The sequence below is a fragment of the Grammomys surdaster genome, unplaced genomic scaffold, assembly GCF_004785775.1.
Source record: "Grammomys surdaster isolate TR1022 unplaced genomic scaffold, NIH_TR_1.0 186, whole genome shotgun sequence".
Taxonomy (NCBI): domain Eukaryota; kingdom Metazoa; phylum Chordata; class Mammalia; order Rodentia; family Muridae; genus Grammomys; species Grammomys surdaster.
In genome coordinates, this window is record NW_021604631.1 from 6,422,306 (window position 1) to 6,431,646 (window position 9,341).

Sequence of the window (9,341 nt, forward strand, 5' to 3'; positions counted from 1 at the left end):
TTTGCATTTTTTACACAACCAACTATAGCGATGTTTGTATGATTCATAGCTTTTACATTTTAAAAAACTTCCATTTCCTTTTGTTTTAATCTAGTACCCCACATTCTGGAAGGGAGACTCCTTCTCTGGTGTTGATCTGTCCTCTCCTCCTGTTACATTTCCTGACCTCCAGTGTCCCCCATCCTCCCAACAGCAACAGTAAAACCCAGTATCATCTCCAGCGCTTTCGGTCTGGAATCTTCTAGTAACTCTGCCCACGCCTCAGATGAGGAAGATATGACCCAGAGAAGTTGTATAAATTATCCCGTGAAGTATCTTATGACTCCTAAATGAAGGAGAGAGACTCGGTCATGTCCACTCATGCCAAAGTCAGAATCCTTCAGCAGCTTAGACGCCGTCACGCTTCTCGGGGTTCATCTTGTGGCTGAAATACTGCCATGCCAGATTCACTCTCCAAGTGAATGTATTTGAATCTCACAAGATACACAGCCGCCAATAATATTATTGCCCTGCTTTGTTAGTTTAAAGTATAACTTTATTAATAGCACAGGAGAAGCTATTATGAAAAATCTAATTCTGTCCCAAGGGTGAGAGTTCTGAGATGGTTGCAGCCCAGTGGCTCCTGGTTACCTTCTGTTCCCACTTCCTGCTCTCTGCAAGGTGGATGATGGCCTCCGGCATTCAGCTGGTTTTGTCCTCACCACAGGAAAGCTCAGAAGAGTTTGAACTTTGCCTCATCTAGACTCTCATTCCCATGGGAGAACCGAGCCTTGCTTTAACTCCGTGTAGACAATGGTGAGTCTTTTGCACGTATACAAGAAGAAATGTATAGCGCGTGGGTAATACACTAGAAACACATCTTCTCACAGTGCTGACGTCTGGGAATCTACGATCACGCATCAACAGACTACCTTTTTCTGGAGCCTCGCGTTGCCTTTGAAGGTGCCCATCTTCTTGTGTCTTCTTGTCAGTATGTGTAACTGAACGTAGTGGATTCGATTCTTGGTGAGCTCCAAACCAACACGGGTGGCCAGGGAGAGTAGAGACAGATTTATTACCTTGACCACTCCAAAGGCAGGCACATCCCTGAGGAGGATCAATTTAAGAGATGGATTATTGATCATGCTCAGCTTAGGGTTATAGTTCAAGAAGGCCACACCCTTGGGTATATAATGGTATGTGTCCCATAGTTAAAATGATGTGAGTGGAGAGATGGTGTGGCAGTAGGAGCGTCTTGGCTCTTCTGGTGGACCCGAGTTTGGTTCTCAGAACCCATACCAGGTGGCTTACAACTGTTGCATCTGTAACTTCTGCTCCAAGGGGAGTCAACTCTTTAGGCATGCATGCACATGTGCAACCCACCACACACACACACAAACACATAATTAAAAATAATGAAAACAAGGCCAGGCATAGTGGTGCATACCCCTTATCTTGGGAGGTAAAGGCACATTGAACTTTGTGAGCTCAAGGACAGCCTGGTCTACACTATGAATTCCAGGCCAGCTTGTGCACTCTCTGAACCTCTTTTGCTGTTGTTGTTTTGTCACCCCAGAACTGACATTACTGTCCCCCAGTGTCTACATCCACTTATGGACTCACTTAGAGTGCCCATGATCCTCTGACTCCATCCAACCTTCAGAGCGTGTTGTTATAAAAATATTGAAATACATGAAAAGGTTACAGCCAGGTGTGGTGGTACATGCCTGTGATCCCAGCACTGGGAAGGCAGAAGCAAGAGGAGCAGGAATCCAAGGCTGGCCTTAACGACTTAGCCAGTTGAGAGCAGGAATTGGAAATCCTCAGCCTCCACAACAGTGTGAGCTAGTTCTAGAGATTCAACCTCTTTCTCTGTAGACATACACCTTTTTTTTTTTTTTTAAGTTTTTTGAGACAGGCTGGCCTCGAACTCAGAAATCTGCCTGCCTCTGCCTCCCAAGTGCTGGGATTAAAGGCGTGCACCACCACTGCCCAACAACATACATCTTATTGGTTCTCTTTTCTGCAGAACCCAAACAATACAGAAGCCACGGGGCTCATTTCACACTCTGGTCTTGGTTGAGAAATTAAGGTGCTAAGATTAAGTTAAACTACTTGAGGCCAGAATGTTTCATACCCGGTGACATCAGGGAGACAATAATGTCTTGGAGTCCCTTCACAAATGATGCCACATTGGTCACCTGATCACAAATATTTACTCTTTAAAGCTCTGTTTCCCCCCAAGTGGAATTTTCCACTGAGGGAAATTTCCCAAATTCAACGTGGATGGAATTTTTGGCACCATGAAAATGTCCTTCCCTTCAGGTCCTTTCCCCCAGCAGCGCTGGTACTCACTAACAATGCTCGCCTGAGTCACTCTTCTCATCGGTTTCCCTCCCAGTAATTTAAACTTCTGAAAGCTCACTCTCCCCATAAGACAATAGCACATGACTAGCTAGCCATCTGAAACACATGCAACAAGAAGTCAAAGCCTTCATCCTCAGAAGACTTCCTGTGCCCTACAAGATCTAATGTTCCATCAGTAAGGAGGGATCAGGCCTGGGGACCTGGAGCTAAGAAAGTAGACTACTGGAGAGCATTTTTGGTGTCCATGGCTCTGTCACTGAAAGTGAAGAGCAGAATCATGAAAGATGCTCCAAGGGCACATCAAGGTTACGAGATCTCAGTGGTAGCAGGATCTGTGGGAAGAAGTCCCGAATGTAGCGCTCCTGTCAGACAGAGGTCAGCAGAGGGAGAAACCCTGTGGAATTCTAGAACTAGTCCTCTAGGAGATACCTCTGTTTTCCTCCAGAATACCTGTCAGAGTGTAAGGGTTCAAGATTTGCTGAAGAAGGATACCCCAGACTCAAATAGTATGTAAATGCAAAGAGTGTTTTATTCTGCAGAAGTCCAGCATGCTGGGGTCTGCCATTATCAAGATAGAAAGACAACCAAGTGAGCTTGCAGGCCTGATTTAAAGCACATTAAGGAATTCCAGGGTAGGTGACCTCTATGTTAATCTGTTGGGTCCACTACGGATAGTCCATTACCAGGGTGTGGGGGCTGGAAACTTGCTGGGGAGGTCTGGAAACTGCTGCTGGGGAAGTCTAGAAACTGCTGCTAACACACTGTCCTTGCCTCAGGCCAGTTGGCTGGACAGCTTCTGAGGCCTGGACTTGCCTGGATTTGCCCAGTTCTTAGAGACAGAGATTTGGGCCTAGTCTCCTTAACTGCCAATTTGAAGCCTGTCATGGAGTCAGCCTAGCCTTCTCAAGAGTGGAGTAGAGTAGGGACTTTGTAAGCAAGGTTTATTAGAAAAGTTAAAGAAGACCAAATAAAACAGAGGATAGATACCCTGTCCCCGGGGTCACCCCAGATTCCAACCTAGCGGACAGAAGATGGAAGGGCTTCTAGAAGCCAAGGAAGGTCAACAATTCACATACCAAGTAGGATAGACTTGGCAATCTGGAGGCAGAAGCAGGATTGCTATAACTTTAAGGCCAATATCTTCCGCATAGTAGTTACAAGCCATCTTAGGCTACAAAGCAAGACTCTGTCTCAAAATAACATAAGAAAGCCGGGTACAGTGGTATACCCCTATAATCCCAGAATTTGAGAGGCAGAGGCAGGATTGTTTCTAGTTCAAGGCTAACCTAGACTACAGAGTGAGACTTTGTCTCAAAAAAACAAGACAAACAAAAAAGAATGAATGGAGCCAGGCATGGTAGCACAGGCCTGTAATCCCAGCCCTTGACAGATGGAGGTAGATGTTCAGACGTTCAAGACCAGCCTTGGCTACATAGTGAGGTCAAGGCCAGCTAGGGATACGTGAGACTCTGTCTTGATGAGGATAATGATGGTAATGGTGGTGATGATGGTGATGGTGGTAGTTGTGATGATGATGGTGATGATAAGTTAGGGATGCAGCTTGGTTGGCAGAGTGCATCCTTAGAAATAGACCCTGAGTTCTATTTCCAGCACAGCACAAAACCAGTAGTAGTAGTAGTGCAAGCCTGTAATCGAGGCACTCAGGAGATGGAGGCAGGAGGATTAAAAGTTTAAGTAAACTCAAAGCCAGTCTAGGCTACATAAGACTCTGTGTCTCAACAAGCGAAAAGAACTAAAACAAACAAAAACCAAACCAAAAAACAAAACAGACAAACAAAAGAAAAACAAGGAAGGGTAAGGGAAATGATGGTTCCAACAGAACCATACACTGTATTCAGAAGGACGGAGGACAGTGAGCAGTTCTAGAAGGAGTTCCGTTAACACCTGGTATCCAGGAAAGCAAGTTTCTGTACGCAGGTCCCGGAGTGGGGCTGAGGCAGGCCTCCAAGGTGGGTTGGCAGTCCCCGACTTCCAGGACTGGGGCGGTTTTGTGGGAGCTTGGAGCCCCACAGGGCCCCAGGCTGGCGTTCAGGCTCCACGTGACTCCTGCCCCTTCCAGGGCTCTCTTCCGGTGGCTTCCCCTGTACCTTAGCTTTTGGGCACCTGGAAGAGATTAGGCTCTGGCAACCCTGAAGGGCCCTTTATGCATTTCCTCTTCTACAAGATTTGAAGGGGGAAAACAAATCGGAATGAGATCGGTTCTAGCACGTTCCCCCCAGAGATCCACGTAAAATCGACAGAGAAGAGCCCATTTATCACTATTCTGGGCTTTTCCTGTTTTGAGCCTGACCTGTTCTTGGCAGACTCCCCGCTCCTGTTTCATCACACGAAAGGCACCCCCCACCCCCCGACAGACTTTTAACCCTCTCTCCTCCCTCTCCCAACTGTTCCCTGCCCTGCTCCTGAGGGTAGAGACACAAGAATGGGGGGCACGGTCCTCTGCGACAGCTGAGGCAGGAGAGATGACCAAGCCACTTGCAGTCCCTCTTTCTACCCTGCCGCCTCTGCATTCTCACCCTTCTCTCTTTCCTTGGTGACATTTGGCGGAGGTGGTGCAGGGGGCGCAGCCACCTGCTACAGCCTCCCCGGTGTTTTCAGAGGCCTGGGCTGTGGGTTACAAAGAGCTGTCAGATCAAGTTCAAACGAAACACCTGGCCCAGCCTGACCTGCTCAGGAAATCAATAGAGGCACCGGCCATGAAATGAGAGCTGAATAATGACACTTCCTGGTTGCCCTGCAAAACCGGTGGGGGTGGTGACAAGCTCATTTCACTTCTGCATGATTAACTCATGATTATACTCTGACCACACAGCACGAATGGAATAGTGCCTCTCCCTGATCCCTAATCCCTAACGTGGCTGTATTTGGAAACAGGTCCTAGAAGGTAAAAATGAAAAGCCTGAGACTGCAGAGATGGCTCGGTTATTAAAATGCCTGTTTCTCTTTCAAAGGACCTGAGTTCGGGACTCCCAGCACCCACTCTGGGCAGCTTGCAGCTGTCTGTAACTCCAACTCCATAGGATCCCACACCCGCTCCTGGGCTCCTAGAACACCTGCGCAAACACATTAATTAATTAATTAATTAATTAATTAATTAATTAATTAATTAATTAATTAATAAAACCAGGACCTGGAGAGATGGCTCAGTGGTGTTAAGAGCATTTGCTGCTCTTGCAGGGAGCCTGAATTCAGTCCCCAGTGCCCACAGAGTGGCTTGCAACCATAAGTAACTCTATTTCCCGGGTAACTGATGACCTCTTCTGGTCTCCCAGGGCACCAGGTACTTAAAATACTCATATCCATGAAGATAAGTGTTTCTAAATGTTTAAGTAACAAATGAGCCAATGAACACCAAGTGAGGCCACACAGGCAGAGAGAGCCCCAGAGCCCTGAGTATACAGGACAGATCACTAGAAAGCTGTCTGTCCCACCTCCCACCATCAGCACCATGTGACACAGCAAAACTGCAGCTTTGTACAAGCCAGAAAGAGAGGGACCAAAAGCAAATGTCACCTTGATCTGGGGCTTCCAAGGCTTCAGAGCCACGAGAAGAAGCTGGGTGTGGTGGCTCATGCCTGGAAAAAGAGCACTTGGGGTTTTCTTTTTTGTTTTGTCGTAAAGAACTAAGAAGTAAGTGTGTTCAAGCCACCCAGACTGCTCAGGCTGCGGATCCGTGGCGGACAGACAGTCTGCGTACGCATCCTGTTGTTTCGAAAGCTCGCTTGTAATTAAGTGGTTCCAGTTAATTCCATGATCCTCCAGTCACCAATACAGGTGTGCCTCCCTGTAGGGACAGTTACAACCTAATAAAGAATGTCGTGGGCAGGGAATGCAGAGGACTTGCCTAGTGTGTGCAATGCCCTGGGTTCAATTCCCAGTACTTCGAAAGGACAGCAGGCATAGGTCAGGACGGCAAACAGCACCTCTCCCTGCTTTTCACAGACCAGCGTCAGCCTACAAGGTGAGCTGCCTAGCTGTGACATTCCCTTCCCTTGTCCACATGACAGGGAGCCCCAAGAACTAATGCAATGAAGTAGTTAAGAAGCAGGCATGAGGCCAGCAAGATGGCTCACCTGGTAAAAACAAGGATACTTGCTGCCAAGCCTGACAACCTAGGTTCAATCCCCAGCACCTACACTTGGTTCTTGGTGGAAGAACCAACACCTGGAAGTTGTTTTTGATCTCCACATGTTCCTGTGGCACATGCCCACAGCAACTACCTCCTCTGACATAAGTGAACAAATTCATGTAATAAAAATAAAATACTTTTAAAAGGAAGCATGGCAGTTGGGCATAGTGGTCACACCTCTGATTCCAGCACTTAGGAGATTCATGCAGGAGAATGTAGAGAGAATCTCTTGGGTACTGAATTACCTGTCAATAAAAGAGCTGCTGGCCTATTAGCATAGGCCGGATATAGGAAGTGAGAGTTCCAGCAGGGAGAGAGGATTCTGGGATAGAGTCAGGCACAGGAAGGAAGGAAGGAAGGAAGGAAGGAAGGAAGGAAGGAAGGAAGGAAGGAAGGAAGGGATGGATTTGCCCCCTACAATTGATGGAGCCGGTCATGTGAACCTGAGGAGACGTAACTGGCCACAAGGCAGGACTCAGAATAAATGGGATTACAGAGTTACTAGCTAGCAGGAATGAGCCAAAGCTTCTGGCCTATGCATTTATTCAGTCTCATTGCCATTATTTTGGGAACGTGGGCTTGGGTGGAAAAGCCTGAGATTACAGGAAGATCAGGAGTTCAAGGCCATCCTTGGCTACATAATAAATTTGAGTCTACCCTAGACAACACAAGACCCCGTCTCAAAAAACCAGAAACAAACAACCCCGTCCCCCAAATTAGGCATGGTAAGTCTGCTGGGTGGCCACCCTAGTAGTCATTCCCACTCTATTTCTTTTTACCAGACCTCTAACAGTATGTTGCAGCTTTTGAGTCTGGCCCTTATTTATCCTAGGCTGGGCTCTGTAGCCAGGGATACCTCTGAACCTCTTATGAGTCTCCTGCCTCTGCCTCCTAATCTCAGAGATTACAGGCATCAGATACCACACCAAATGTGTGTGATACTAGGGACAGAACCCAGGGCTTTGTAAATGCTAGGCAAGCACACAACCATCTGAGCTACAGACCACACTCACTGGGATGGCTTTTTGGTTTTGTGTTTTTTTAAAGCAGGGTCTCACTAAGTAGCCTTGGCTAACCTGGGACTCGATATGTAGACCAGGCTGGCCTTGAACATACAGAGATCCAACTGCTTCTGTCTTCCAGCTGCTGAGATTTAAGATGTGCACCACAATACCTGGCCATGCAAATATTTTTGACTGTGGTAAAAATTCACAGAGCAAAATTCACCCTAGTCAATCAAAAGCAAGCATTCTTTAGCATTTTGTACTTTCACAAGGTTGTGGGCAAACAACACCACTCTTCTCAGAACTCAGACCGTCGACTTTACTCAAAATGGCAATACCCCTGACAGCAAGACTCCATTTTTCAACTTCTCTTGCAGGTAGGTGTGGCTTCATGACCGGGGCTCCAGCTAGTGAATACAAGCAAAAACAAGGGGACGTATGAGAAACTGAGTTGAAGGAAGAGGCCACTCCTCTTGTCCTTCCTGTTTCCTTCGTTAATTGGAGGTGATGGCAGGGGCTCTGGCAACCATCATGGACTATGAAGGACACAGAAGTGAGACCAAAGTTAGCAAAGCAGTCAGATGGAGCCCTAGGTCCTTGATAACTTACGAATCCAGCTCTATATCACTTTTGAGAAAGAAACTATCTAAGCCATTCATATCTGGGAGCAGGGGATCTAATCTATGCAGCTGAATTCTACTCCAGCTTAATTAGGAGAGGTGACAACTTTGAAATGTGATTTCTCTAGGATTCCCTTAAATATCCAACTCCAGTGCTCATGGGGGTTTACTGTGGTCTCAATGTGTTCCCCCAAATGCAAGCTTCAGAAACAATCCCCAGCGCTGCATTTGGGAGGAAAGCGTGTTATTTTTTTTTAATCCCCCACATTTTACTAACACTTTTATGGTTTTAATTTTCACATTGTAATACTGTTCAGTCTGCATCTTGTTTCAGGTTAGACTGTAGTAAATAGGCCGGGTCTAGCCAGAAGCCCAAGGCCCTGAACTGAACAGTAAGCTTCCAAGTGTCTGCCATAAATTATAAACTAAATTCCTGCATATATTTGGGTCTGCTTTGGCCTTTAAATCTATCCATTGAGGTATCTATTCACACACAGCTAGAACCACAGTTTAAAAAAAAAACATGCAGAGACTAGGGGGCATAGAGTTTAGAGTCTGACCTGGAGGCCTCCCTCCTGAAGACGAGCGTTCAGAGTACTGGATGTGCTATCAAAGCTTCCAAGGAAGTAAAGCTGTCAATACACCTACCCAGCTGTGAAGCCTAGGAACCACAGTGGCCAGTCTGGCAAGGTATCTCCAAGGGTGCTATAGAGGCACCCATATCTTGGATTTCAAGCCCACTCTACAGGAGGAAATTCATGCCTGGCTCTGTGACTCTAGCTAGCCTATGGCTGAAGAGGTTATGGACCCAAGAGGAAACCTACTTCTACCACTTTCCAAATACTTATCCCATACCCACAGATAAGTATCACTCTTACTACTCATCAAAAAAGCTTTTTTCCCCCAACAACAGATGGAGACCATTACAGAAATCCCCACCTGGTCAAATGCAGAGGAGAACAGACTCTTGGGAGCCTAACCCCAATTAATGTATCGTCAACACAATCCTTACACCTACAGTTCAAGAAATATGACCAACAAGGGCTCCACATAAAGACTCTGTCTCAAAAACAAGGAGGAGGAGGAGGAGGAGGAGGAGGAGGAGGAGGAGGAGGAGGAGGAGGGAAGAGAGAAGGAGGTTTTGTTGAGTGTTAGGACTACAGGCACACTCTATACCTGGCTTATACATAACCTTAATGAAAAATAAGTCTTCCCTGAGCT

General features: G+C 46.7%; 1 long non-coding RNA gene across 1 annotated transcript; it reads right to left on the bottom strand.

Annotated features, from left to right (window-relative positions):
* Nucleotides 1–513: 513 nt before the first annotated feature.
* On the bottom strand, nt 514–5,060 carry LOC114622110. Its single transcript, XR_003711548.1, has 3 exons — nt 4,884–5,060; nt 4,252–4,470; nt 514–1,086 (listed from the first exon to the last, which is right to left on the bottom strand). It is a non-coding gene; the product is annotated as an uncharacterized LOC114622110 (long non-coding RNA).
* Between the last annotated feature and the right edge of the window lie 4,281 nt (nt 5,061–9,341).